General features: G+C 37.1%; 1 protein-coding gene across 3 annotated transcripts in view; it reads left to right on the top strand.

The window, feature by feature from the left end:
- PLCL2 (phospholipase C like 2) overlaps nt 1-17,120 on the top strand; it is a 103,724-nt gene that overhangs the window by 13,469 nt on the left and 73,135 nt on the right. The window lies entirely within an intron of this gene.

The following is a 17,120-nucleotide window of genomic DNA, read 5'->3' as shown; positions in this document are numbered from 1 at the left end:
TTTTGGGGGAGGAAAGGTGTATAGTAATTTATGTTTAATATGCACAGACAAGAGGAAAATATGAGAAAAATCAGCAACATATATGCATTGAAGAATGTGAAGAAATAGGGCTGGAAGAGACCTCAAGAGGTCAGTCTACTCTGCTCCGCTGCTCTGCTACAGGATCAACTGTTAATAAATTTTAGTATGATGCTCTTTGTCTTTTAATCACCTTTTGTTTGTGATCCTTCTATGCACACTGCTGGCTGATTGTTCCTCTTTGCAATGGGCCAAAGCAATCATCTGCACAGAGTTTAAAAGCTTGTACTTGTCCTACTAACAGCATTCTAATTATTTCAGATTATATCTTCAATTTGTCAGGTTCTTTCTGATTTTAACTTACCTTCTAATATGCCGGCAGCTCTTCTGCCTTCAGGTGAACATCCAGTTTTAACTATGCTCTCATTTCCATTATCGTGATACGTGAATTTTTTCTTTTTTTGTTAAGTGATTGTAGACTATGGATTTTAAATACAAGATCAAATCCTATACTCCATAGTTAAAATAAAAATCGATTATTTATACTCTTTACCACCTGTAAATTGGGCAATATGATGTTGCAGAATCGAGTTCAGAAATATAATTTATGAGAAAATATTGTTTCTTCTAAATATTTTAAAATAATAGTAAATACTAATTTATAATATTATTACTGGATTAAAGCATTGGCATAAAAAAAGGTCCTTTCAAAGGGGCTGGTTTGTTTGTCTTCAAGGAGAGTAAGTAGTAACTGGCCTCTTTCCCTGTTTTGCAGCTGGGTTTATAAAGACTATTGTTACTGTTTTACAGTTGATTTTCACATCTGGCATGCCATTTAGACATGGGGTAGTGCCATTGTTGTACTTAATTCTTCCTGTTTTAGGAGCTTATGCATGAAGCAATCCTTTGGAAGGATATGTTACCTATCCTCTTGACTGCAGTACATCTCTTAATATGTACACAGCTAGTTTCATTTCTAGAGATGTCTGTATAGACCCATCTGTCCCTTGCTTCTGAATAGGAACATCCCTGAGTTCACTCACCTGTTCCCTCCTAGACACTGACCTCGCAGAACACCAGTGTTCAAGACAGTGAAGAATGCAATATGGCATGTGACTGGAAATCAGCAGTATCGAGGCTCACAGTGTTAACTGGTGCAGCCTTGGGAAAGTAAAATATCTGTGATTCATTTCTGCCTCTCCTGGGATTCCTTTTAATGTCATTTGACCCTTTGGAATAACTAATAAAATATCCCTGAGTACTTCAGCTTGTTCAGGGATCTTTTCAGATCCCAAACATTCATGTTCTGGAAATAAGTGCAGGCAGACAGGAAGTGTCTTTAAACAAACAAACAAACCAACCCCTTTTCAGAATGGCAGCTGACAGCTTTATAAAATGAAAACTAAAATATAACAAGATATTGAGGCGGACTTCAACATTCACTGTACAAAATATTTACTGTAATAAAAGAAACTTGTTTGTGGGCTTTATTTTGGTTTAAGAAACGGATACCTTACAAATATATAGCAGATAATTGATATTATGTGTATTAGTGTCATGACTACCCTAATACCTTTGCTAAAATTGGTGAAAATGGTTTGATATTTTCTCTCAATTATGAGATAATCAGTATTGCAGAAGAAAAAGAACTGCTGCTTTTTTGGTAGAAAGCAGTTCCACAGAATTTTCAAGATCTCTTTATAGTTAAGTTTCTGTGATTATAACTTCCCCCCCCCCTATTTTCTTATCTCTTTTTTCCTTTCTTACCAGCATTACTATTTTGCTTTCACTAAAAAAAAGCAGAGCCTTTTTGTGCTTTGATGTGTTAACATCCATGTATGTGAACATATCCCCATCCTTTACTGCCCTTTTTAGTGTAGGATAGGAGAGGAAGAATGACTGTGAAATTCTGCAGCAGCAGAACGATCTGCATGGGTTTTGTTTTGTGAAGCATCTCTTATGATAGAAAATCCTGGATGCTTTATATATTTCATTACCTTAGTCCATGGTGACAAAAGTGTTTGACATTGTCTGTCAACTGTTTACTCTAAACTACAGTCCTTAAATAAAGTGTAGATGGCTGCTTATTTAAAATATATAAACTAATTTAATTGCTTAATTCCTTGTATTACTGTAGTGTAACATGGGCTAAAAGGACAGGAATTCAGCTTGCTGTCAAAACTTTTGTTTAGATTTTCTTCCTATTGCTGGTGTTTTTAGGATAGGCAGTTGTTTATTGATTTTAGCTGACTCCTGTAAATGGTACAGGAAAAGGCAAGAGAGCAACTTTTTAAAGTCTACCATTCTTTTTCCTTTAGTAAATTAGAAGCAGAATGAATATCTTTCATGTACATATTGTAGGAAAAGTTGATTCAAGCTATTTCCTGAAATAATACTTACATTCATTGCAATATTCACTTGCTTACAAATACATACTTTTTTGCTATATAAGGTGGGAAGAAAGTAATAGTTGGAAATAAACTGCTTCAGGAAATAGCTTGAATCGACTGAAACGTACTTTGTAGTTTTCAGAGAATGGTCACTAAATAATTTTTTTTTTTGATACATTGATAACAGTTTGTTGCAAAAAGCATTTTCAGTCTAAGTCCTAGAGTTCAAGACTAATATTTATGTGAAATAGTACTCTGTTTAGTCATGACACGTTACTACCACACAGTGGAGAAAGCTAGAGCAGACATAAGTTGTTTGAGTCCGTGTAATTTTATGTTTTTCTTTCTTTTGAAGAGCCCTCAAGAGCATTATGTAGCTTATTGGATGTACTTTATTTGTTGAACCCAACTCTCCTTTAATTTCTCTTTGTTCTTCCCAGTTGTAGTAGTTGCAGTGATGAGTTTCAAAAGCATTGTTTGAGGCTGACATTTTTCAGCTTTATTTGTTCATCATCTTAAATAGCATGTACCTTGTGCCTCATGCTTGGTCCTTCTTCAGCGAGTGGCTGGCCTGATCTGGAATCAGCTCTGAGAGCGGTGGTGGTGTGCGAAGGCATTGAGTGCTTTTAGCTGTGAGTCTTATCTTTTTGTATTTTGTAGATTTAGAAGTAGTATGCTGTGGAAGAATTCATAAGTTTTTCACTATCCTACTCAGCTTGGTTCAGGTTTGTGTCACCTTGTCTGTTGTGTCCACCTGCCTGTTCCTTCCATCTCTGGTCTCTCCCCATCCCTCACACAGCTTGGCCTTTTTGCTTCAGCAGTAACAGGCTGGTCATACCCTGCTTTTCTTCTGTAACAGCTGGTGAAGATTCTTCTCTTTCCAGCAAAGTACTGGAGCAGAACTCTGTGCTCTGTGCAGCACTGCAATAGCTCGTGTCTGCTTGTGAATCCTCAAAAAGGAGTGGCAAACAGGGAATGACAGATTCCAGTGTAAGGCTGTCATCCTTCACAGGGGGTTTAAGTCCCACAGGGACTGGGGCTCGAACCTATCTATGATGAAGGCTGACTGCACAGCTTGGGGTAGATGCATCTATTTCTCCTAGTCTTCAAAAGCCGCCAGTCCTTGTGAATTTAAGAATGGTTGCCAGGGTCAGGCCAAAAAGTCCATTTTGCTCATTACGTTGCCTCTAACAGGAAGAATAAAAAAAGCCTCCTTTCCTGGCATGTGCTTCCATCTTTAAGTGATCTGAAGCTTAGATGTCTTTGTGTTTAAGCCTTACGGGTTTTTTTCCCCCCTGTTAATTATGAAAGGCCAGTTTGACTTTTGGAAGCGTTTCTCCACTGTAACATCCTAGGGCAGTTCAGCTATGAGTTCTGTGAAGAAGTCCTTTTCGTTGCCCTGTTTTACCTGGCAGCCACTTACTTATTCACCTGTTATCCCCTGGTTCTTGTGTTAGAAGAACACTCTTTTGCACAGATTAGTTGAAAGGTGTTCCTTGCCTTTGCTTTATATAATTTTTTTTTTCTGGGCTAAAGAATCTTGATTTATTTAGTTGCTCCACCTATTGAAGTTTTTCTTTGCACTTTTCACTCTGGTGCCCTTTTATGTATTTTTTTCCCCTCAATTTTATTAATTTTTTGCAGTGCAGGACTAAAATGTTATTCCAGATGTGTGCCAGTCAAATGTGTAAATCCACTGTGGCATAATGAAGGTTTAGCAATATTGCGATACTAAGTTGGACTGTAATTTATTTATTTTCAGTGTTGTCATCATCAAAGATTTAAATGGTATCGCTGTCGCTAACTGGCAGTGGAACAGTGCTGTTAAAACCTTTTGCTGAATATTTAAAACCTTCTTTATGAAGAACTGTGTAAGAATGGCTGTGCTAGTGTTGGAAGTGGCTGCCATTAACATCTTTGCAGGAGATGGGAGTTCTGTTACAAGTCTTTTAATGTGTTATAAAGTCTTTTTATGGTGCTGGTGACACAAAGTACTGCTGATTGGCATATCTAGCTTCCGGCTGGGTATTTGTTTGCCCAGAATAAAATGGCATGGACATTGCATACAGCTGAAAAATATTTTAGTAATAAAAGTGATTTCATTTTATATTAAGCTTTCCATAGGAAGGATCTTGGTTGTGTATTACAATCTGATAGTATTTTGGATGTCGTAGATTTCTGAATTTTAAGGTTCTCGTAGAACACTCACGTTAATGGATTATTTTATTTCATCTTTGATTTCTTTTGCTTTTATAATGTGTGAGGCTCTTCAGGACACCTGTGTCAGAGTCCAGAAGAGCAAGAAGGTGCTCAAACTCACACAAAGTATAGCAATCAGATTAGCTTCCTGAAAACAGAACAGTATCTAATACTTCACCTCAGAGAATTATTCAGCTGAGGATTAAGAAGATTATTAAATAGTTGCAGTAAGCAATGAATGACAAAAATAACAAGATGTTTGTGTCCCAAATTGTTAACAATGCAGTTGTATGAACCTTCCTCTTTTTACTTGCTTAGAAGACTTTGGTAACAAACTTCTGGAAGTCCTTTCAAGACAATGTAAACTGTATTGGTATTCATCCAATCAGCTGATTATGCAGTTAAAAATTCTTATAGTGCTGTTGTTGACAGGCAAAACTTCAGGAAAAAAAAGATCGAAACCTCATGTCAAAGCTCTCAATTTGTTATACTAGAAAGGATAAAAAAAGTTCTGTATTATTTCAGGCCAACAAGTTGGCAGGGATTTAAATCTGAGTCCACAGTTTCTGAAACCAGAGGCTTGAGAATGCTAGCAGGTTTCAGGGCTGGCAATGAAGGGGAAATACGATGATTTCACTGACAGCTGAGATATAAATCATAGTCACAATGTTTAAAGGAGTTACTTGGAAGATGTAGAATTCCATATGATAACAAAAAGAAAGAGGTATGTTAAGTGTTGGTGTTGCATATTTCCTTGTTGCTAAGTAGCAGGGCGGGTTTTGAAAGCTGGTGAAAAAAATAATAGATTGTTGGTTGTAGTTCTGGATGAGTTTTATGGCAAGAATAATGTGACTGAATGAGGCAAAATATTTTTGAGTCCTTTGCCTACAACTTCGGTAGCTCATAGAGGATTTCAGCACAGTATAGCATTGTGGAAAGATACACTTAATAGTATTTTGTGATGGTGTTTTCTTTTTTTCTTTCTGGAATACCAGTGGCTTTCTTGCTGTAAAGTGTCTTGGGAGATCTTACTGTGAGAGGTAGTTGTTGAGCAGCAGCAAAATCCTTTTGTGACTTGTCAAATCATCATCTTGCAACATGACAGTGGGTGAAGTGAATGTGACACTTCTTAACCCTCTTTCTGGAAATACGGTTCTTTTAATGATGGTTCTTAAGTTTATAAGATTTCTTTTTTAGTATAGACAGAATAAAATTCTGGGTCTAATGTATTTTTCTTTTGTTTCTACCCTGCTTTTAATGAAAGTCATGGTCATCCCAGAGAGTAAGCTTGTAGTAGGAAAACAAATAAGACTGCCATTCTGGCACCTTCTACATCGAGGGAAGGGAGAGAGGCAACACTTTAGAGAAAATAAAATGTTTGAAGCTCTGTCTTACATTACGGTACTGCTAAGGAACATTTTCATCCGCTGTCTGTGGTCATTCTGTGCGTTACATTAGCTGCAGCTCTGTGAGGCAAAAATTGTGCTCCTTGAAACTTCTTCGTTTCCATCTCTGCTGTTTTTGTAGTTTACCAAAGTCATTACTTGTTTTAAATGAGCAATGAAAAACCATTTCTTTCTGCCTCCAGGAAGTCTTTGTTTTAATGTAATTTTTTTTACTGTAAAACACAATAAGAAATGTTCTAAAACTCTAGGAGACTTTGAACCAAACTGTTACTGAAAAATTTAATTATCTCACTTTATACATTTTCTTTCTGTGGTCACAATAACTGATTGGGAGGAGGTGACACCTGCTAGAATTTTATAACCCTATTTTGCTTACATGTAAGAATTTAGGGGGAAAAAAAGACTTTTTAAACTGTAACTTGAAAAATTCCAGAGTTTATGGGCATCTTTTCTCCAATTCCTTGACCAAATCATTTTGAAATTCTTTACTAAAGATAGTTATTATGTTCAACTTTTCACAATCTGTTTTCCTTCAGTTATTGCATAATTTATTAGGGCTGAGACATTTGTTTTTCACTTGTATATCATAGAGAAACAAGGTCTCAGGAATCAATGTAAAGGGCAGAACTGTGATTAAGAAGATCTTCCCTAACAAATAATTTGGAAAGAAATGTGGCAGTTTTTCAAATAGAGGAAATGAACAAATGATGCAAAAAGCTGTCTTTTAAGGTGGCATCACGTAACTCCTTCACTTTTAAATCTGTCCACATTACCTTTTTTTTTTTTTGTTTGTTTGGTTTTTTGTTTGGGTTTTTTTCTTTTTATGTGTTAGACTGGGAGGGTCTCTTCTCTGGCCTTGCTGTTATGTGAGTTCCAGTAGTTGACCTGTGTTTATATCTAAGAACAATAAGAAGAACAAAGTCATTTTATTTTTCTCTACTATATCATTGAATCAGAATTGTAGTTCTCATATTTGTTCCTGATTCGTAGGATTTATTGGAAGAGCCAGAATAAAACAGAATTCTATTTGCATTTAAAATTGTCAGTATAAACTTAAAAGCAGAGATATTTAAAGTATTCTTCATTTAATTTGAAACTAATTAAAAATAGTAGTTCTCTTTCAGGTTTGTTTTGTGGCTTGGAGATTATTAAGTACATAGGAAGAGAGTATTGTGTTGCTGTGGGGTTCAAAATGGGCCAAACCAGCTTCTGGTCCATAATGGTACCAGTTTACACGTAACAAAGCAGGTCAGAACATTAAAGAAGAGTGGATATTTAAAGGGAAGAGGGTAAGTTAACAGCATACTGAAGTTGCACATCTCTTGTTCTCTGGTTCTTTTAAATTTAATTTTCCTTTACACTTTCATACAGCCAAGGATAAAGGAAATGGAAAATATCTCAAAACTATGTTTGAACTACAAGGGGGAATGGTTTTAAAGTAAAAGAGGAGAGATTTAGATTAGACGTTAGGAAGAAATTCTTGACTCAGCGGGTAGGGAGACACTGGAACGCGTTGCCCACAGAAGTTGTCGATGCCCCATCCCTGAAGTGTTCAAGGCCAGTCTGGATGGGGCTTTGAGAAGCCTGGTCTAGTGTGTGGCATCCCTGCCTGTGGGTGTGTGTGGGGGAGGTCTTGGAACTAGATGATCTTTAAGGCGCCTTCCAACCTAAGCCATTCTGTGATTATATATTCCTCTTCTCTTGGGGCCATCCACAAAGGTGGTGGTAGGAACCTTGCCATGAGCTAAAGTAGCTTCATGAGTTGTTGCAAAGGCTCTATATGTAAGTTCCTCAGTAAAACTCGCTTCCATTTAGCTGGTGTTCCTGTTGGAAAAAAAGATGAGTTTTGGAAGCTCTTAAACTGGTAGTCATGAGCTGTTCTGTTCAGTCATGTGCTGTAAGGCAAGCATGGTAGTGCAACAACCTCCATAATTTGAAGTGGATCAGAGACTTAAAAACTGGAATATAAATTAAAGTGAAACACACAGATAAACAAATTCTTAAATACACATCTCTTCTTAAGGTTTATGAAGTCTTCTGTTAAGAATGGCCTTTCTGCATCTAGCCCATCATCCTATCTCCAGTGGACATGCAGAAGAGTGCTTGAGTACAGGCTCTGAGAAGCATGCAAGGAAGGCAAAGCTGAAGGTCAAGGCAAAGGATGAGCAAGAGGACAGCATAAACTTGTGTGTGTACCCCCTAAATAAGTACTAGATGGGGAAAATCTGCTCAAAAAATACGGGAAATGGAATTGCATGGCTTTGTAAAGGATGAACTCATAACTGAAAAAGACAACTCAGTGCTGGATGTCCAGGCTGCCCTGTCCCTGATCCACAAGCTCTGACTGGATTCTAGCACAGGGAAGGACAAGGTACCAAAGTACCACATTGGAGCCCCTCTGGCAACCCAGGTGCTTCACAGCAAGGTCACCTGGGGGATACGGTCATGCTGGGGCCAGTGCAGCCATCGCTGCTGCCTTTGCCTCCTGGGCTGCTTTGTCCTTAGCTCTTTGCTGCAGCAAGGCTGCCAGCATAGGGAGGCTGGAGGGTAGCTGCAGCAAGGCAGCTTTGTGAAGCCAAGCATCCAGCTGTGCAGCCTCTCTGGAGTTTGAGAGGCCTCAGGGAGGTGCCGGGGTGCTGTAACAGCCTCTCAAGCTCTGCAGTGCATGGAAGCAAGGACAGCAGCCCCCATTGTCTCAGAAACCTCAGTGTGTAGGAAGGAGGAGACAGGCAGTGAAGTGCTTTTACTTCAGTAATAGAAGTTCACTGCTTCCCCCTGCCCTGCTTTTTGCAGAGAGAAATGCAATGATGAACTAAGATATATCATTATGCCTCAACACTAACCTAATTTTTCAGTGACCTATTGCTCAAGGATTTTCTGAGTCAGAGGTGGTGTTCTCATATTTAGTATCTACATTTAAAGGACAGGTTTTGCACCCATTATTTTTTCCCAATTTCTTTATGAACCCTGTGCACTTTGGCATCTGTAGAACATCCCGTGGCTCAGAGTTCTGTAGCTTGAAGGTGCTGATAAGATAAAGATACTGGCTCCTCTTTATTTTGACTCTGCAACCTGCTAGTTTAATTTGATGTCTCCTTAACTTTTTTTATAGGGTGAGATGGTGAGAAATCATTCATTATTCTTGTTCTTTATTTCACTTTTTGATTTGTATTCTGATGTCACGTTTGTTCTCCTATAAAGTAATCATGTTGTGATGTATAGCTTAAAAGATTTCTTGGAATCTTGTTTTAAACATAACATCTATCCAGTCTACTTGGAAAAAATGGAACTCTATTGTTAATAATGTGCTGTGTCCCTCAGGCTCTTCTTCCTTGGTATGTGAAAGTAGATTGGCCACACCTGGAATCCCAGTGTCTAGGGATCATCTAATATGTTTTGGCAGAGTTAGTTTATCTGATTTAACTGTAAGCCACCTTTCACAGGTTGTTTTGACTTCATGAACTTGTGTGTTGGCAGTAATTTCCCACTCGTAGTTTTCATTACCTAGAGTTTCTGAAGTATCTGTCACATCAACATCCTCATTTAAAGTTTGGCGTTCATGTTTCTCTGTTTTGTTTCTCTGCATTATTTAAACGTATCTGTTTTATCCTCTGTCACTATTGAAGTGTAGTCCCTATACAGTGTGACTGTGATTCTTCCACAAAGGATTCATAATCTTAAACTGTGAGCTATTGAATCCTTCATGGCTTTTCTCAGCTATTAAAATTTAAAAGGTCAAAAAAAAAAGTATTGAATTAAATCACTGACACTGTTCTTTAATGGTTTGGATGAAGCCTTCTTCCAGCATGTGCTCACTCTGTTTCTTCTAGTTTTGGCAAATATGCTTGGAATTATTCTTCCCAGAATTAGCCTCTCTAGGGAGATAAAAGCTGTATATTCTTTTATTTATTCTGCATCCCTTCCATTCACCTCTTTTACCCATGTAAGAAAAAAACCCTTATTATTTCTGAAAATGTTTGGAATGATTTGATGACTTCTGTATGCGGGAGAGAGGAAGGTTATTTTCTTCATTCTTGTTGCCTTTTTCTCTTTTCAAGGAGTTCAAGCTGGCCTTTTGTTAACAGAAATTGCTTGCTGCTTGAATCCTTTAACAAAGTTCTTGCACTGAAGTTAAGATACCTGTGGCAGTCTCATCATGGGCACTGAAATTACTCCTCCTTGCTTAGCAGAGATGGGAAATTGTGGTGTGCATGAGAGATGAAAATGAACAGAAAACTGTCCTGTGGTTGCTTGTAGTGTTTAGTAATATACTGATGGGAACTGATAAAATCTAGTCAAATCTGAAGGGTCCTTAGCAGGTCAGTGTGAATCATTTGGAACTGGAGAATATTCTGCAGATGTAAAAACGACAATTCTCAGTGTTCATCCCTAAAAGCTGAGGCTACAAGAGATTTCTTCCACAGCTCCTGATTCGAATTCAAGCTTTATTGCTGCCATGTACTTACTACTGATTGAAAGAAAGAAAAGATAAAAACTACTTGTATTATTCCATGCTTTTTAAAAAAAAGTATTTTTTATTTTTAAATGTAGATTCAAGTTAGAACATAGAATTAAATACAAATCCCAAAATTTTAAGGAAGATGACCTATAAACCTGGTTGCTTATAATGACAGTTTCTGCCTGGAGGATTCCCAGGAATTGTAGTTTTGTTTTCAAGTGAGAATTCTTTTGTTACTTTTGATGCTAGTTGGAGGCTTTGAACTCCAGTCTCTGTCAAGACCTTTGGGAGAAATCTCTTTTTCTCCCAAGGGAAATATGGAGAATGAATAGTTCCTCAGAAGATTGTTGGACACATTTTCTGTCTAGAGTACTAGAAACCACAGATAATTTGGAAGTAGAATCTAGAAAAAACTATCTGAACTGTGGCTGGTTAGACTAAACAAATGGCAGTTTCTGGGGTACTGAGAAAAAATTTGGAAATGCTTTGGCAACAGTGGGTAAAATGACTCTTTCTAACTTAAGATTCTAAAATTTTTTCTGTGACTTATAGAAGTGTCTACAGGTTTAGTATCAAAAGTAATGAGAATACAACCCCAAAAGAGATTGAATTGGCAAGTTTTCTAAGTTACGTACTTAACCCATTTTATCACTCACTCTGCAGCATTTTTCCTGGCTGCCTTTTCTTCATATTTTTTTCCTCTATATACTGGTATTTTAAACACAATGAGGACAGCGTTATTAATCCCTTAAGATTAATAATCCTGTTATTAAGAAGGTGCTGCTGCTGAGCCTTTTAGCAGAAAATGGGGTTGGAAAGGATCTTTAACTTATCATATGTAGTGGGTTGGTTGACCTTGGAAATCAGTCAAGCACCCACACGGCTCTTCACTTGCTGCCCCTCCCACAGCCACAGCAGAAAGTAGGAACAGCAAAGGCAAGAAAACTCTTTGTTCAAGATAAAGACAGTTTAATAAGTGAGGGAAAGAGGAAAGAAAAACAAGTGATGCTACGGAAATCACTTCCTGCCTCCCACAAGCAGCTTGGTGGCTCCCAAGCCACCAAGGTGGCAAAAGTCACCTTGGAAGACAGACCCTTCCTTTCTTCTGAGTTTCATTGCTGAACATGATGTTTTACAGTATGTATATGACCAGTCCAGGGTCTTTGTTCTGGCCCTTTTCCCTCCCAGCTGCTTGTCCACCTCTAGCCCATTTGCTGGACTGGGGCCACAGTGAGGGGGTGAAAAAAAAGACTGAACACTGTGCAAGCACTATCCAGCAGCAGCCAAAACATTGGTGTGTGATCCACACCCTTTTAATCACAAATTCAAAACACAGATCCACAGAGGCTGCTGTGAAGAAAATTAACTCGATCCCAGCCAGAACATGGTTTTCCATGTCCCAAGGTATCAGAGTAATACAATTCTCCCAAATAAGTAAACATCTATATAGTCTCTTCTCTGAAATACATATATGTCTGGAGTTTCTTTGTGTGTGTATTTCACGTTGGTACATACTGATGTCTTTTAAATAATCCACTTCTTGTGATTTGACTTTGATGAATGTAGGAAATATGATAGATTTGTGATCAGAAAACTTGTGTGCAGCTAGTATGGCTTTGAAGAGTGATAGCTTTTAAATGCTTGACAGGTCTTCAGAGTACTTAATTTTTTAAGTATTACATACATTAATTTAAAATTTTGGCTCAATCTGTTGTAGAGATTGAATCATTGCAAAGCTGGCATGGCATGCAGGCCATCAAGGCTGGCTTTATAACTGCTCTGTATTCAAATGTCTTTGGCTGCTACTAATACCCTTTTCTCTCTCTTCTGAAATCATACAGGCATCTTCCTGTCACTTTGCCAGTTGAAGAGAGTGGTGTTAATAAAAAAAATCTTAAGGCTATCATGTAATTCTGGTCTTAACAAGAAAAAAAGACAGATGCAGGTCATTTGGAAAAGGGTGCAATTTCACTCAGTTCCAGAGAGCTAAAATCTTCATAGATTTTCAAAGTACTAATTTTAACATTTGTAACAAGGGAGGATTTGATCAATTCTACTTTTCATTTCACAATCTACCCAGTGCATCAAACTTCCTTATAATTTCAGAAATCGTATGTCAGTTTTTAGGAATGATCTAGTACATATAAGTCAAAAAGTCAGATAAGATAGTATTTTAATAACATTGTAAAACAGTTAATTGCTTCTGAACTGTGAAAGCCTTGTCTTGAATTCAAGGGGAAAGTGGTCTGGCTTGTAATCTAAAGTACTTATATTTGGGAAAAGGAACTTTGTGTGTTACATAAAAACTCTTATACAGAAATTATAGGCAAATGATCACAGTTATTGTTCCATTGTTCAGACTGATTTATTTCCTTTATTATACAGGTCAGTAGCTTAGCAGGAGTTAGAGAAATTGGTTCTGGATTTTTTTAATCACCTATTCTTCTTTTTCTATGTGTAGGTATTTACAACAGAACCTGAAGTTAACTGCTCTTGAAATCTCTTGTATATTTTTGTTTGTATAAAAGCTTGGTTTAGATGGTTGACTTATTATAACTTATAGGTAAAACTTAAAGATGTTATCTTTGTGTAAACGAAACTATTGATTTTTTTGTTCTCTTAGTTGTTCCTCAGATTATATGTAGGGTTTTTAAAAAGTAAAGTATTATATGCTTACAGAAAATGCAAAGCTTGACTTGAAGTGTTTTCCTGTAACTAACTACGTTGGCACAAATAGGTGCAATTTTATACATGAATGGTTTTGAATTAAATGAGAGATACACCAAGTGCTAAATTAGCATTAATTGAATTGGCATATATCTATTACTACTTTCTGTAACCATCAGAATATTTCCAGCTGAAGTGCTCTTTGGTTGACATGTGAATATATATTGTACATTCTCAGACTAATGTTTCTTTGAATATTTTACAAAACAAAGCAGTGTTAATTTTACATCTGTATTGTTACAAAGCTCAGTATGTGAGAGCCTTTAGTATCTTAGGCCCTTCTTGTGGTTTTGTGCAACACGAAAGGAGGAATAGGGGAGCCCTTTTGCCTGAACCTGCACGTTGGTTTACTGTGCAGTGTTCTAGCTTTGCATGCAGCAGCTGAACAGGCTGGCAAACAGGTCATCCGAAGGCTTGAGAACCAGACAGCCGGGAAGGCAGCCGTAGACTGAACTGTTACTGATGGAAAAATACATTCCCGAGCTTGCCGTCTGAGTCTGTCACTGCCAAAAATATCTGTGAATAGTCTGTCTGAAACATTAGGGGGAAAAGGTTAAAAAGAAGCACAGTATTAATACTAGAAACAGGAGGAAGCAATGCCAAGACAGTGGTGGATTTATCCTCTGGCCAGTGTTCTTTCGAGCTGCAGTAGTGGTAGAAGGACAGAGCATGAGTTGCAGACGGTGTTTCTTTCACACCACATAGAAGTTGCAGAGAAAGCATAGCTGTGCTTACGCCCACTATCAAAGAAGTTTTGATCAACTGTTGCTAAAATGCCAAATAGTTGCTTTTTTTGTTTTGGGCATTTTTAAATAAAGTTTGTTAGTCTTAGTAAGGCATATTTGTTCTACTAAACTTGCTATCTTCAAACTAGAGGGAGAAACTGCTCTTGTTTTAAGGTTTAGGAATGGAAGAGTACTAGAATTGTTAATATTTGAATAAGGATATTGTACTATTAAAAACAGTAGTTTGAAGTGGGTATTTTTATAGTTTTTTTGCTTGGCAGTTTTACGGTCACACCTTACTTGTTGTAATTTAACATATAAAACTTGCCAAAGTTAAGCAGAATGTAGGAAGAGCATACTTCTTAGTTAGCATCCATTTAAAAGCTGGGGAATAGTGGTGGGGAAAAAAGTCCCTTTGTAGAATCTAATACTGGATTCTAGTACTGATATCTGTTACTATGTTCCTAGTCCCTGCAATATAAAATACATTTTTTAAAAAAATGCTTTAAAGCTTAAGAAAAAGATAATGTTTAATAGATGAAGGTAGAAAGGATATGTGAGATGTTGTCAAGTGTTAAACAGCCAGTTGGCCTTTTTTATTTTTTTTGGTGGAGTGTGGAAATGAAGAAGCCAAACCTTACTGATATTGCACTTTGCGCTCACTGAAGCAGAAGTAAGCAGCTGTTATATGGCTCAGTGTTAAACACATTAGTGCAAGGGTCATACCAGTAAAAGAAAAAAATTAACTTCCTGTGTGGTGTTGGAGAATTTCTTCATGTGCTGTTCTCAGAATAAGATCTGACCTGAAAGGTAGTGTTTGCTAATTCTAAACAATGAGATAATTGTCATGCTTTTCTGCGTTGCCTCCAAAGATGTGACTCTGAGTAGCTGGCTCTCCTTTCCCTTTATTAAACTTACCTATGGAAGGAAACTTTTATCTAGACTCTGAAGTCAGCTGAACAGCACTGCGTGTTTGACTTGTAGTCAGAAACAATAACAAAATTGCAGATGAGTTTCAGTCCTTTGTTTTCAAAGAAAGTGGCATGAGCAAAGCCATTTCTCTAAGTTGCAGGTTTATATAGTTTGAAGACACTTGAAATTAAAAATATAACTTTTCCATTTAATTTGAACTTTTATCGGAGTGCTTGTAATATTTAGGCAGGAGAAGTATGTTAATAAAACAGTAAAATTATAGAAAAATCACTCAAGCTTGCAAATAGATAGGTGATTCTTAAGTTGCTTGGATATAACGCAAAAAAACAAGATTCCAGAAATACACAGATAGAATGACCACTTCCAGAATCTTTCTGTATAAAGATCTGTACTTCTGCAGAGACAGTAGCAGGCCATGGCAGCCAAGTGACTGGCTGTTCTTGGTCACAGTATAAATATACCTCTTAAAGGAAAAAAAAAAAAGAAATTCCAATCTTCTTTAGTTGCAGACTTACTGAGCTAAGATGCAGATGTTCAAAACTATTGATTACTAATGATAATCATTATTAATGCATAATCATTATTAATGCTATTAACAATAATTAATATCCTTATTCCAGGGAGTAAGAGTGAAAGTAGTTCTGTATTGCCTTTTATAAATGTGCCTGCACAGCATCATTCTAAGGCTAGTGCATTTACCTTGCAAGAGACTTGTGTGCTGAGGAAAGGGTATTATCTCTGTCCTGTGAGCACAGTTTCTTGAGATTGAGTTTCATTAAGTGACCCAAAGGTTAGGGTAGTTACCATGTGAAACATTGCTGAGAAGTCACCACTTCCTTTCTTTCTTCTCCTCTTTTTCATGTGAAGGCTTCTTCAGGCTTCCTTTTCCTCCAGTTCTATGGTCTTGTGGGTCAAGCAGAACTGCTTCCCAATCTTCATCAACTGGCACAAAATCCAGTCTTAATTTCTTAAAAAAAAAAAACCACATGAAAAATCCCCAAACATACAAAACTAATATGGCTTTTGCCTTCTACTTCACCAGTGCTGCTTGTTTTCCTCTGGTTGCTCTCATCACACCTCTTGCTATAGTGATACAATATCTTCTTGTTTCCCTCACTTCTCTATGCATCATTTTTCTTTTATTTTATTTATGCTTTCCCTAGGTTCTACCACTCCCAGTGGGATACCCTCAAGGCTTGCTAATTACAAATGCTGTCTTATTCTCTCTGGGAGGTTCATTCCGTGTGCTCTGACAGCAGTGAAAGGGTATGACGGGTATGACAGGTATACCTGTACATGATTTAATACTGAAAGATTTGGTAGCTCAGTGTATGATAAAATTCCTGATCTTTAATGGCACATTTAGGCTTAATGTTTAGCAGTTTATAGACTGTAGAGCAAAACCTAAGAACTCCTGATTTATTTTTGTAGACCCTGAGACTGGCAGTTTCTAACAACTATGTTCAGGTGCCGTTCCTAACTGTGCCTCTAGGCAGTATCACAACATACTGTAGTAATTGTTTAACTGACATAGTTTTGTGTCCATTTCTGTTTAAATATTGGAGGACAGTGTAGAGGTTATATCTCTTCCTACTGCTGGCCTTCAGGAATTAGCTGAATGTGTGCAAACATTTGTAATCTCTCACCCAAGAGCAGAATAAATTTGCTGAGATAATTCTGTAGTTAGTATGCTTGCAGTAGCTGTTAGTATTTGCTTAGATTTTATGGCATGGCAGCTAGAAGTGTGAGTGTCTAACTAACAGAAATTAGTTAATTACAAAACAGCAGCTTGTACCAGTTGTAAATAATGATAGGCACAGAATGCAGCACTGACATTACCAGCTTGTTTTTGTAATATGTTTATGTAAGTGTACTATCTAGATTTTATAATTTAGTAAAACTTAAAAACATATTTCTTCTACTGGTATCAGTTTCCTTGTATTTATTTCAGTGTATATGTGGTTAAAACAAAACTGCAAGTAGATAGTGGATAAGGCAGTGTTTTCAAAGCTGCTCCTGCTATTCATATAGAATATCCTCCTTCAGTGAGGACTTTGCAAGTAGAAAATTCTAGTGTTACATATCACAAGGTAATAGTATTAAGGACATGAATTTGGCAAGGTGTAATGACAGAAAAAAGGGAATGAAATTGAATTTCAAGTTCCCAAGTATAATGAATATAAATCAGTGTTGACCATTGTTAATAACATTTGTAATAGAAAACTTTCAAAACAGTACAGTTGTTTAAATAGCTTCATTAAAA

Source organism: Manacus candei, unplaced genomic scaffold (genome assembly GCF_025592945.1).
Source record: "Manacus candei isolate 608988 ecotype Guabito, Panama unplaced genomic scaffold, ASM2559294v1 h1tg000072l, whole genome shotgun sequence".
Taxonomy (NCBI): Eukaryota; Metazoa; Chordata; class Aves; order Passeriformes; family Pipridae; genus Manacus; species Manacus candei.
The sequence above is the reverse complement of the archived record's forward strand: the minus strand, read 5'-3'. Positions and strand labels throughout refer to the sequence as shown.